This window comes from Lonchura striata, chromosome 3 (genome assembly GCF_046129695.1).
Source record: "Lonchura striata isolate bLonStr1 chromosome 3, bLonStr1.mat, whole genome shotgun sequence".
In the NCBI taxonomy this organism is placed as follows: domain Eukaryota; kingdom Metazoa; phylum Chordata; class Aves; order Passeriformes; family Estrildidae; genus Lonchura; species Lonchura striata.
In genome coordinates this window covers 75,489,405-75,503,135 of record NC_134605.1, presented here as the reverse complement: position 1 = coordinate 75,503,135, position 13,731 = coordinate 75,489,405, and the positions used below count along the sequence as shown (strand labels likewise).

Below are 13,731 nucleotides of genomic sequence, written 5' to 3'. Positions count from 1 at the left end.
TCATATCCCATGCAGAAGGCTCAGCTACTACAGAGAGTTTCAAATGGCATGAGGTGAAATATTTAGAGAACTGCATTTGTTTATCCTACATTTATGAACTGAAATAGGAATTCTTTTATTAAGCTTAATGTTTGTGCCTCAGTTTGCGCAGACAGGTCTTTCTCCAGAAATCATGAAGGACTTTGGCAGTTAGGTTTGCCCTTAGGTCCCAAATATTTAGTCATAAGTGTCTTCACTGCAATAAAACAAATTATAAAGTCATAGAATTATGAACACTTGATTTTATAGTTATAAAGTTTATTTGAATGCAATGAACATCCAAATAAGAGTAATTTATTTTATACTACTTCTTGCTATTGCAATTTCATGACTGCATACCAGATATATGCCCAGTAGAGAAATTCATTAAAGAAAAGCACAAAAGAACCAAAAATAATGAATCATATAGCAGAACTACACTATGACTCCTCTGTGGGTGTATGGGCATTATATTAGTTGTAAGAATTCACTTCCTTTAATTTTTTTTATTTATTTGTTTTGTTCAGAGGAAAATGGTAAAATACATCAAATCAGTGCTGACATCTTACCATTAAGGGTGTCTGCATCAGTGATAAAGGATGAATTCTCATTGCAGATAATTCCCTGAATATATAGCAGAAATAATGAGTTGAACTTGATTTTAGACTTCAATATTAGTAACAGGTGTATTCAGTTCAGAACTTGATTGCCCCTAACCTGCGGGTGGAGCCAAGGCCTCTCTAGGACTCTGACTCACTTTGGTGGTACAGTTCCTGCTTGCAGTATAAGCCAAAAAAATTCAGATGGAATTTTTGATGGAGGAATAATGGTATTGTAACTTATTTACCTTGTGATAACTCTGAGTCTGTGGACTGATTGCACTGATAATTAAGATACTTCTTGATTTTCCTTGAATTTTCCATGTGAGCTGCCCTTCCATGGTGTGTCACACACTGGACCAGCACAGTGGCCAGTCATATATATAAATATATATATATATGTATATATATGTCTATATATGCATATATGCTATTAACCATTGTGTTTCAGAAATATCTAGGTATCAAAATACAAAATTCCAACTCAGTATTGGTTACTGGGTACACTGTTGGTCAGAGCAATTAAAGTGCTCTTGGAGCCTTTAAAACAGGGTTTTCCTTCTGTTAGCTCATTTTAATTTTTTCAACACTTTAATTTCCTTGAAACATTTCAGAAACAAAGAAATCACTTTCTTAATGTCATACATTTTGCCATACAATCAATCATATCTGCTTTAATAATATTAAGAAATTATGAAAGATAAAGTATTCAGTGATAATATGGAAATGTAATAAAGAAGAGAGTCATTGTATGAACATTTTTTATGAAAGTCTGTTAGGCTCTTGAAAAAGGACTGGAGTTCCAGACTATTTTTACAGAAGAGTAATTTCCATAATATGACATGTTTGTTATAGCTTTGTCAGAGATTTCATAATTGAAATTCCATTTGTTTGCCTTGGTATAATATGGCATCATATTAGAAATATTTTTTTTAATAGCCAAGGTTAATAATGCAACTGATAACAGAGATGTGATTATATGGCAATATTTTTATTCATTAAGAAGTACAGAGAATTTGAGAAAAACCCTTAAGGTTTTTAAAGCCATGCTGATGTGTGAGTAGCCAAAGAAATATAATAAGTACCTAATTGAATCTAGCAACTGAACAATAAAAATTAGTTAATTATTCAAACAGACAAAACATGCAGGAATTATTGTGTCTCTGTTTACTTTTCAGGTATGTTTAGGATGCTCAAAATATACCACACTACTTTTAGCTATATACTTATATTTTTTTCAAATAAATAATAGGGTTTTTAAAAATATTTTTGCTACTCTGGAACCTCAGTGCCAGAGATGTCTTCTTGATGCCCTCTCTAATCCTGATTTTTTTTTTTTTAACAACCTATTTCATGTTGTCTGTCATTTCTCCATTACACAGTGCCAGTTGCACAGTAGCATTTTTTCATGCCAATATATTTTTCAGATGCAAATAGGCATACAGATAAGGTGCATAAATGATGCCTTTTGTGTAATGCACCAACTTCTCACTGTCTTTTCATCCAAGCTTTTCAGTGTTTTTAAAAGTCTTTCAATTAGTCCAAAAGTGACAATTCCTGAGCATCATACTAACTTTCTATTCTTTTGCATTTCTATTTTTCACTTTTATTTCACTTCAATTCACTTGAAATATGAACAGTTGGTTTTTTTTTTTTTTTAATTCAGTGCATATGCTTCACTTCTTGGTTTTCTGAAACTATGCTGTTTTGCAAGGAAAAGAGGCAAAGATGTTTATGCTACCTTAGTTTTCCATGCCTGTGTATTTTCCAGAAATTTCATACCAGATTTTTTTCATATTTCTCTCTGTACAATAATTGTGAAAACACATGCAGCATTTATTTTCCCATCTAAAAATGTGCAACATCTATGGGCCAACTCTACCAAACTGTAGAGATAAAAAGTATAATAAGGAGAGGATACCTTGTTTTCAGTTTCTTTTACTCCAGTGTAGCAGATAAAAATAAGAAGGATACAATGATTTATGGCCTCATACATTAGCATGGCTCCTCTCTGCTGCATATTGTCTGTATTTAAAGTCTAGTTGGTAGTATGAATGGAAAGCATCTGTTTGAAAAAAAAAAAAGTGGCTAGATTATTCATTCATCCATTTGTCTTGCTTCTTTTCCCATGTTCTTGTCCTGTGTTGATCACCATGTTATCTTGGTATACATTAAGCCTGGAAATCACACAATGAAAAAAGTTACAATATGTACAATAGTATTTTAGAAAGATGGAAGTTCAAAAAGTGTGGTGTGCACTTAGAGCGGACTACAATCATGTTTTGACATCTGTTAGTTCTCAGGTGAGGTCAGGAGTTTGTGAATAGGTTATGTGATTTATTCGTGAACAAGTTATCTACAGGCAGGAGCATTGCATTCTCCAGGATTTATGTTGTGTCTTTTGCTTCATACAAGCAATGATGGACTTAGGGAATATTTCCTTCCTTATTTTGTCATATATCTTTAATCTAGGAGACAGCGAGTAATGCTTTCAAGTCTATTAATAACATCACAAATCTTGCTCACATGCACATTAAAAAAATTCTCATGGTTTTGTGTGGCAATATTCTGAAGTCTTCAAAAGAATTTCCATTACCCTTAAATTTAGTGGGTGAAGTCTAAATGACTAAAATTGCTCTTTTGTGTCTACTTGTGCACAAGAGAATCACTAATTAAGGAAAGTTAAATGATAGTGATGTAAATACAAATAAAGTGTTATCATAGGAATGAGAAGACTATTTCAGGGTGAGGAAATAAGAATCAGAGAGAAAGAAGAAGAAAATGTGAGGTAACAATGTAGATGATTCAAGAGAAAAGGTCAAGGGATGGAGGAATAATTTGGGATGGAAGATCCTGCAGGGAAGGTTGGGAAAGACAAAGAATGTTGAGACAAATCTGCAAGCAGTGGATAAGGTGTCTGTTGTTGAACATAAAATCAAAATTGCAGGGAAAACTTCATATCAATACAATGTAATCAAAAGCAATGCTTCAAAACAAAGTACATAGGAACATCCTCAGTTACTATACTTGACCAGCAAACATAAACCATCATTTTATTACCAGAGGACCTGGGATAGGAATAGTTAGACTCAAGACTACATCTGAAAAATATATTGTATAAAAAGCAAACAGAAAAAGAGCATCTTATCATTACTTTATTATGTCAGGATCTGAAACATGAAATCAATTAGCTTGCTTATATTAATTTAAATTTATTTATTATGAGAAAACTTAATTCAAAAAACATCTAAACAGGGATATTGTCTTGGTCAGACAAAATCCCAGTGTTCTCCCCCTTTTGAGCTAAATCCGCTAAATTTCAGGAAAAATAAAATGAAAATGATAAGAGCAAAAACAATTGAAAATGAAGATTGAAAGACATATAGGAAAGAGAATATAGCATTAGACAAGAACTCACAAAGTAAATACACATACTCTTTTATATGAGAATGGGTTTTGACCAGTCACACAGTTGCAATTCTATATGGAGGAAAAGTGGAGAATAGCAAACTGGGCACATCTATCTCTAAAGCTGGTAGATAGAAAGGCTGTAAGTCTGTGTAGATTCAGGAGTTCTCTAGGGTTAATTGAAAAGCATTTTCTTTTTGACAGATTATGGATAGTAATAACAGTTAAATATTGCTGTGATATGTATACCAGTTATGTATTGCTATTCTGTAAAAAACAAAAGAGTCTGATTAACTCTTCAAGCAGCTTCAAATCTCTCAAAAACTTAACGGAGTTTCATGCTTTAAATCAGAAAATAAAGACTAAGAGTGATGGTCTATTTTCAACAAAACAATTCAGCCTTTTCCCATTATCTGTTTCAATTCCCAGGTAGCCTTTTTTCAGAAGGGTGAATAGAATTTTCGTATCAACTTTCATTGGTGACCCATGTAATTGCCTTAGTCTTATGCTACATGAAAATTCATCTTTTGAGCTGTGTGATGACAGAAAGGCATCTTTGTTTCCCATCATTGCAAGCAACCTTTATTAGAAAGAAATCACTACCAACTATTCTGCTAGTGATCCTGATTTAATCAGCCAAAAAAAAAAAAAAAGAAATGAGAAACACCAATTTTAAACTGCCTCTTTTTCAATAAAACAGTTTTATTATCAGCTCTGAAATAGATGTGTCTTCACTAGTATTAAAGTTTGATAAAATACAGTCTTATTGACCTGAACAAAGCTTTTGCTGTTTTTCCTGTTCATCATTTATAGTGATATCTGTGGAGAGCATTAAGGCCTTTTTATATTTTTAAATGAAAGCTCTTCCTACAGATAACCTATCAGCACTCCACTTATCTGCATGACTTGTCCATATAGACACATTATTTTAATATATTCAAGACATTTGCATATTGATTTATTTGCTGTGAAAGACAAGATCTTTATTCATTTGCTCTTTACAGGTAGGAAAGCATCCCCAAAGAGGAGCATTCCTTGAGACCAACAACAGCATTAATTCAGTGCGCCAGAGTCCTTGGATCTGGTATCCTAGAACACCATTGGCTATTAATTTTCTGAGGATTCTCTTGACACCAGGAGAGCTGTTATATTTAGATGCTTATCTGCTTTTGACTGCAGTGCAGTACTTGCAAAGATGTCTTTCATTTTGAGGCTTAACACATTAAATATCACCTGATCTGAAGATGTTTGAGGGTGTAGAGCCTCTGGCATAGAATAAATGTCTTGTCTAAAAATAGCATTACATTTCTGCATAGCCCTTTATTCTGTGTATCTATACTTTGTACATAAATTAAGGCAGAAAGAGAAACTAAAGGTCTGTCTTCACACTGACAGAGGGAAGAAATCTCAAAGCTTAAAAAGATCCTCTGACATTCCTACTCAAAATCTTCCCAGTATGTCCAAATGCTGCATTGAATAGCAGAAGCTATCCTTCAAAGGCTTCTAGATGGAAAAGAGAAAAAATGAAAGCTGTAGTGTCATGCTGAATCACAGATATAACAGCACAGATTAAAGCTGTAATAACTCGCTGAATATTCACTTTGATTATGTGAGGTTTAATTAAGGCCTTTAAACCAAGATTCCCCTTTGACTAAATCTTTAGTGTGCACCCACTTAATCTCTTAAATTACTATTTCCTAACATTTTAGGAAATAATAGATCACTAGAATAAAATTGCTAGTCTGGTAGATTAAAGGAGAAGAACCAAGTAACCGTAATCACCATGGCTGTGTTGAATAATACTGTGAGTTAGCAATGACAAAGCACTCGATAACAACAGCCTGTTTGCCTGTGTCATATGAATATCCCCCAGATGAGGGAATGTGTCACTCGAATGTCTACCCACTGCAGTCCTTTTCAAATCACAAAAGCTTTCTCTTACTCATATCTGAAAATATCGTCAACATATGTTTTTAATACTAAAAGTTTGAGCTGGATCTTCACAAATAAAAAATACTTAGTGCTATGCTATGAAATCATAATCTACAAGTAGTCCACAGATACAGACCAGTTCTCCTAAAGCACTCTCTGGTAAGGAGCCTATTCCCTGAATACCCACATAGAAATGCTTATCTTCATTTATTTACAGATAAACATATAACTTCAAGTTGTGCTCATTCAGCAGTGGAAGAGGAGAAAATTTAGCAAGACCATAATGCACTGAAGCTGTAGGATAAGCTTCTGACTGGCTTGTCAAAGTTGTCTTGGAAAAAATCTGGGCCATCACAGCAATGCAGAAGCATCGGGTTAAGATGAAGATTCTTCACAATATGATGTCTTATCATGACTATTAAAGAAATGAGGATTTTCTTAACTTCCAGTCTTCCACAGTGTTCTTTCCTTTGGTAGCACTGGAAATATGGACAATTCTACTCATATTTTTTTCATTCCACATTAAGAACAGAGAGGAAAACATTAAAAATATTTAGGAGCTTCATTCCTATGGCTTCAGTGGTTTTCCTGTATTGAGGCCAGGCAGACTATGAGATAGAAAATTAAAGAGGAAGGGAACAGAAAAGGGAATACAGGGAAATCTCTCTACTATTGAAGAATTGGAAAGACAATTACTTCCTCCAGATGATTTTTTTAAAGATTCTGCTTATCAAATATGGGACAAAATATTATTGCAAAAATCTTACATATAGAACAATGTTGAGATTCCAGCCTTTGAGGTATTGCCTTGGTCAGTCATTAATTAATTGAAAACATAAAATTAGCAACACAGTCCTAAAAATTATAGTTATATAGCAGAAATTCCCAGCCTGGTTGCAAACAGATAATTTAATGAATTGCCGTAATCCTATCCTACTTTCCTTTTCAGTATTACTATTTGTAGTAGTGGAAATCAAGGAATCAAGGGATCAAGGTGGAAATTGCTTTTTCCAAATCACCCTCTTTTTTTTTGTTTTTCCCTATTTATGACATTTGTATTCTTGGCTCATTCATAATGAAGACCATGAACATATCCCTCTCCAGCATGTATTTTTTCTATTCAGTTGTCATACCAGAATGTACACATCAATGAATGTTTCTAATAGAATTATTTCCACTCTATTTGGGGAAGCAGGCCTTTTTGTTGTTGTTTTTGTTGGCTTTTTTTCCCCTTGAAGTCAGCTCTAATTTCTTCCAGATGTTTGTTATACTAATGGAGAAAAGTAAAAATGCAGTAAAGGAAAATAAAACTACCTTATATTTTATCTGCTTTAACTGCTTTAAAACAATTTCAACAATTGCTACATACTTTGTGAAGTCTGTAAATTCCAGTTTAGTGCTTTTACAATCGCTAAAGCCACAGGCAATGTGCATGCAAAATGTAATGGAATTATGAGGTGGAAAAATCTGATGGAGCTGCAAAGATAATGTGACTTCTCTGCTGCTGTTTTTCTATAATTTCTCTCCCCTTTTCCATCCTCCATCCTTTATCGCAAAAGGTAAAATGAATAGATAATGTGTAATAAAAGAGAATGGTACCAATACTGGATAAAATTTTCAGGAAGGCATTACAAAATAAAAGTTGCTTACCAAGTAAGGAATAATAAACCCAACATGAATCTGCATTTCAGACATTATTTTCTAATATGATGGAAAATGCGCTGATATGTATAGTTTTATGGTAAAAAAGAAAGAAGACAAATGTTGTAGGGATAGAATAATTTTTTAGCAACTGTATAACCGTAACAAAAAAATTCTTGACTCTCTAGGATAATGTCAAAATTGTACAATTGATTTGATTGGTGCTACTCATACTAGGAAGGGTGGTGTGTTTTTAAAGTGTATATAATGTTAAGGATACTGCTTATAAAGGTAAGAATGACATCCAGCAATACTTAATCTCTTTATTTTGCATTGAATTTCAACAGTGTCTATGAGCCTCTGTAATTCTAGAGACTTATTTTAAAATGCTTGAACAATTCCAAGAGAATGTTCATGTGTGGTGGTTTTACATTTTCTACAGTTTTCTAAATCTAGCCAAGACCTTACATTTACAGTGTTCATTGATCTATTTAATTAGGAAGCAAAGAAATCACATCTCTAGTATGCAATGCTAAGTGGCTTTATGGACAAAAAGCTTTTAAGAATTAAAATAAAGATGAAAGGAATACCCACGCATTAAAGCTTAGGGTACCTCAGGGCAAGTGAAATACATTAAGTGGGTACTTACAGCAATTAAGTTTAAAATTAACTTTTGATATAAATCAGCGGAGGTCTATCAAATCAAACTCTTGGATAAGCCTTTGTGATAACTAGGATGTGATGTCTACAGTCTATTGCAAATCACAATGCCAAGCACTGCAGAGCTATAATTAGCCTAACAGAGACAAACAGAAGTTTTATCAGTCAATATTTTGATGATTTAAGGAATATTACAGACATCCAAATTTCACAGAACAAGCGAAATACGCTATATAATATTAGGCTTCTTTAATACAAGCAATTTTACTGAACTCTGCAAGTTCAGTAAAACTCTGCAGTTGGTAGGACTGTGAGACATCAATGTGTGCTTGAATAGTATCAGTAGTGTCGTGCAAAACAAAATTAAAATGCATGTGTATGGTAAACATCAAAACATGAGTTTATAGTCAAAACACTAGAAATTTCAAATTCCAAGGTTTTGGAGGACTTTAGATTTTCACTTTAGAGACAGATGTTAATTTTCTTCATTCTTTAATGTATCTTACCTCACAGAGAGGAGCAAATACTAACAGTCAGCAAGATGTGCCTGGAGAGGTGTCAAAACCCACCTCTCAAAACCCCATGTTAAAACCCACTTCTCAAACACATTTAGAACTGGAAGGTAAAGGTGAACAGATGTGAACTAAGTGTACTGTGACCTTAATGCTAGCATTCTTTCTTGATGCAACAGACCAAATCTGTTTCGTTTTCCTACCCATTTGTGGATGAAATTGTTTGTGAGATGAAATTATTTTGGTGAATTATTGTTTGGTACTAGACATCATGGGGAGAAAAGGAGATCAGACAAAATCTGTCCCAAGACTATCAAGTTTCCAACTCATGTAAGAACCTTGTTTTCATACTGGATTTTAAAAATTATCCCTTCTGAGACACCAAGTACCCATTTGAAGCACACCAATATATTAATCTCAGCCACTTTTTTCTATAACATGGGTAATGACATTTGAAGCCTGCCTTTCCATATCTGAATTTTGAACTGATTGGAAGCTGATATTTTTTGTGTAATTCCTATCATTATGTAAAATGAAATATTACTTCATCTGCAAAAATGCTTAGAAATGTATCCAAAGACAAACTTGAGGGACACTGGTCTTGTGTGGCAGTGGTTTCAAATGCCTGATAGTGAAGTGCTGTCAGTGAAAAAACAACTGCTTTGTGGATTTTTTAAAAATCAAACCCAAATTTTATACTGGGATAACAGCAGTTGCTAAACAAAATGGATAGAGCAATTACCAAAAAAACCAATTGCCAAACAGAAATGGTAGGGTCTCTTCATTAATGTATTCATCCTTCAACACAATTTCAGTCTAATTAAAAAATACAACAAACTACAGCACATAGTTAATTACAGGACTTTGTTTTACAAACTTCATGCTAACTGGTAATTTTTTTTCTCAGAAAAAAAAAATAGTGCACTGAAAAGATAGTTCCTAATGTTATTTTGCTTTTGCAGAACTGGCCAAAAGCCAAATTTGAATGGGTATGCTTTATATGTAAAACTTATCATGCAATTCTAATTAAAATCTACTGAAGCTTTCAGCTTCATTTAAAAGAGTTCATCTTCTGAATACTTTTTATTTTATTTTGGTTTCATTAAATCTCAGGAGAAGCTATCACACTTTCTTAAATTAAGTAAGTAGGACTAATTTTTAAAACATTGAGAAGCAAAACCCCAAATTTTGTTTCTTATGGACAAAAATCTAAATATCTTACAGGATTTTTAGTGGCAGAAGTTCTGCCTTCAGTAAATGTTCAATATCAACATGTGGAGAAAAAAAAAAAAAAAAACAACAGTATTTAATGATTTCTTTTCATTGATAGAATACATGTTTTTACATATGAGTACATCTCACTGGGATTTATACTGAATGTAGCTGATTTGACCACATGTACGAAGCATAGTCTGTTTCTGTCTTTAAGAGTATTAATTTAAAATGCTATTTAAGTGTGTGCCACTGATGAAGTAATTAACTCTGGGCAGTTTTTCCAAGAAATCTCCTCATTCTAGTAGGTAAACATCAACCAGTAAGGTAGCAGATATTTACAAGTATAGACCATTTCCATTGTCTTCTGTATTTATTATATGTATTGAGAATGTACATCTATAATATTTAATTTATATTAAGATCATTAATAATTAGCAATATACGGCAATGAAGAATAGAATTTAAAAAATAATAATGCTACAAAAATTTTAACAATGAAGATTGATATAGATATAGATTATATAGAATCATGTAGATAGACATACTAGGGAAACAGTTATTTTATAGTCACAATTGGCAATCTAGTTTATAGTTTGTGGGTATTTTAGGTTTTACCAGGTTAAAAATCCCCTAAAATAGCTTTCTTTCACCTGTAGGACATTCTGATGTATCCTGACCTCAAGAGATCACAAGGCACTGGTGACACTTATTAAATCTAGAATCTCTCAGGCCATACCCATGCAAACACCTCTGTGTGGTACCTGCACCTACAAACCCTGAAGTACTGCTGCAGGCTGTAGTGCATCTCAGCACCAGTAATGTCACCAGGGGTAGAAAGCACAGGATAAAAAATAGTCACTATATTGGATTTCTAGAGAATTTTAGAAGACATATAAGGGTTAATTCTTAAATTTGTTTCACTGCCCGGGAACGTAAAGAGATCTAAGGAATGAGCTAAAGTAGTTATGTCATTGGTAGTGTCAAAAGAAGTTCTGCCAGCCTCAATCTCAGTGCAACTTCTCCTTGAAGCTGATCTTGTTTAAATATGTATTAATGATGCAATTAGGTTTTAATAGTGGTAAGTAGGAGCAGACTGTGAAGTTTGCTAATGATATAAGACTGAGAGTGCTCTAATAAAAGAAAATTTCAAGACACCATGCAAAAAGGGCTGAGTGATCTTTCATAATGGAGAAATAGGAAAGGGAATAAACACGAGAACTGATAATATAAGCACTTCTACTATAGGTTAAGAATTGGAAATGACTGAAAAGTCATGACTGTTGACATATTAATATAGTATAACACTAAAATATGCAAATGTGATCTTTCAAGGAGTCAGAAAGGTCTTTCCAGGAGGTATGAAGTAAATGTTTGACCCTTTCTACTCCCACCACTTTACTCTGGTCTTCCATATTTAAAACAGTTGGATTCAAACAGAAACAAGTCCAAGAGGGCTATATGAAAAGAGTACAATTCAAAGAGAGAAGAGTCATTTCACTTTTTTACTATAGCAAACCTCTGGCTGTAAGGGAGTATGCTAATATTAACTAGTAAAGCCTACATGTAGGCTGGAAATCAGAAGAATGTGTTTTAAAGAAGAAACTTTTGAAGCAGTTTTCATTAACAAGCAGGGGAAACGGAAACCTATTCACTTCTGAAATCTATAAAGAAGATTACCACTTTTGATTGTCATACAAAGAGATTGGACTCAATGACATGGGAAGAGCCTTCTTACCCCACTATATTTCTACAATATTTAAACTACAACCTTAAACTTTAGGGTTAAATTTGTAATGATCAGCTTTATTCTTCTAATACAAATGTACACTGCAATCAGAGTAAAGGTCAGATTTTCCAGAGTAAGAATTCCCTTGGTATCAGCAGTATAGGAATAATGAATTTCTCCAATATCGACAAACTGAATCAATTCTCCTAAATTCTTATCCATTGGCTATTTTGGATAAGATTGTCCCAAACCAAAAAATAATCTCAGAGGTTTTATTGCCTACACTATAGAATCATTTGACTTCAACAAAGTCCTAGTCCTGCACTGTGAAGACAAAAGTCAGACCACAGTTCCAGGGGATGGTGTTTCATCTTAGCAAAAACAGCAGAAATATAATTTCTGCAATACTCTTTTAGCTGCAACAGTCAAAGCTTTTGTTTGCTCAATATCTTTGGATAAAACTGGCTCTGCTTACAATTAAACATGTTTCCTTCTTCCCTCTAGCTAATGATTTTTCATCTTTGCTGTTGAAAATTAAACTCAAATGTTTATTTCAACTGGGCTGTTACTGATATGACTCTATTTTAGAGAAAATCCTTCTTGATTTACATCTAGATTCCCAAGGGAATTTTGTCTTTTAATACAAAGAGGGAAGATTATATTTCAAACGTATTCATCCATTTTACTCCAGCTGAAGCCAATTGAGGGTGTGGGAGTTTGGAGGCTTTGGCAAATTAAGCCCTTACATAGCAGCCATGTTAATGATGGTGAGTCAGAAGGGAACCCATACCACACTCCCACAACTGCATCAGCTCCCTGCTTCTGTCATCCGGATGTAGAACACATTTACTTTTTGTCACTGAATTCAAATGTGACTGAATACAGAGCAGATCTGCTGAATATGAAGGTACAATTTTCCATAATGCCTTTTCAAAACTGAATAAAGGTCAAAATCTGTTTGATTTACATTGCATGAAATTAATTCAAATGAGATAATTTAGGACAGAATTCAGCCCCAAGCTCCTGTAAGACCACAATTACAGATGGCCTTTTCAGAAACAAAAGAACACAATACAATGTTTCTCACATATGTCTTATAAAACTTTTCCAAATGAAATTAATGTTAGATACTAAATAACTATTGCAGAGGATCACAAAAATAATAATTCTATCATAATGGGGCTAAAATAAATGAAATAACTTGAGGCAAGATTTAAAGCTTATGTACCTTTCATGGACTACTCCCAGTTAGAGAGAGCTGCATGAATACAGTTGATAAGACATTGCATAAAAGTCATCCTGGAGAGATATTATGACAAACAAATATCTAGCATAAACCTAAGGATTTCCTCATTAGAACTGATTTGTTTCAGCCTGAATGGGCCATTCCAAAATCTGCTGATTACTTAAACATAGAGGGCTGGTATGCCCCTCATTTCCTGAGAATTCTCTCTGCTCCCAGCACACTCACAGTAACATATTGTGATGGCTTAAGTCCAGACTGTGAATGATGTATAACAGAAGGAGCAATCAAATTCCTCTAAAACCATTAAAGTCATATTTTCATTGCTAGTATGTGGCACAATACTCCTGTGACCAATAATTCTAATTCTACCTGCTAGGAACATATAACAGTAATACTGTGAGACTGGTTAAAAATTAATTTATACTGGGCTACTTCAATTAGTCAGCACAACTCTAGAACTAACAGATGTTCCATACTATAAAGCAGCATCATGGAACAAGAGTATGACACAGCTACGTTGATCTTCTCTTTACTACCTTTCCTATTTAGCATCAGACTACAGGCAGGATATAAGGTCAAATGCAATTATGCATCTTCAGAGTTAGCAGCTGGACATGGCAGAAAATATTAGTAAGCTCTCTTGCCCTCAGAAGACCACCATGTAGAAGAAAATCAATTATTATAAAGTTTTGGATGGTTTCCCAGATATACTGCAAAAATTGATAAACACTTGAAAATTTTTCAACCAGAAGAGGACAGGTGTCAGAGGAAAGA

General features: G+C 33.7%; 1 long non-coding RNA gene across 2 annotated transcripts in view; it reads left to right on the top strand.

Annotated features, from left to right (window-relative positions):
• LOC116183482 (uncharacterized) overlaps positions 1-5,322 on the top strand; it is a 34,149-nt gene extending 28,827 nt beyond the window's left edge. For both annotated transcript variants that reach the window (XR_013339606.1, XR_004148117.2), the window contains exon 2: positions 5,030-5,322. This is a non-coding gene — a long non-coding RNA (uncharacterized LOC116183482). The remainder of the gene's footprint in view (positions 1-5,029) is intronic.
• Positions 5,323-13,731: the final 8,409 nt, after the last annotated feature.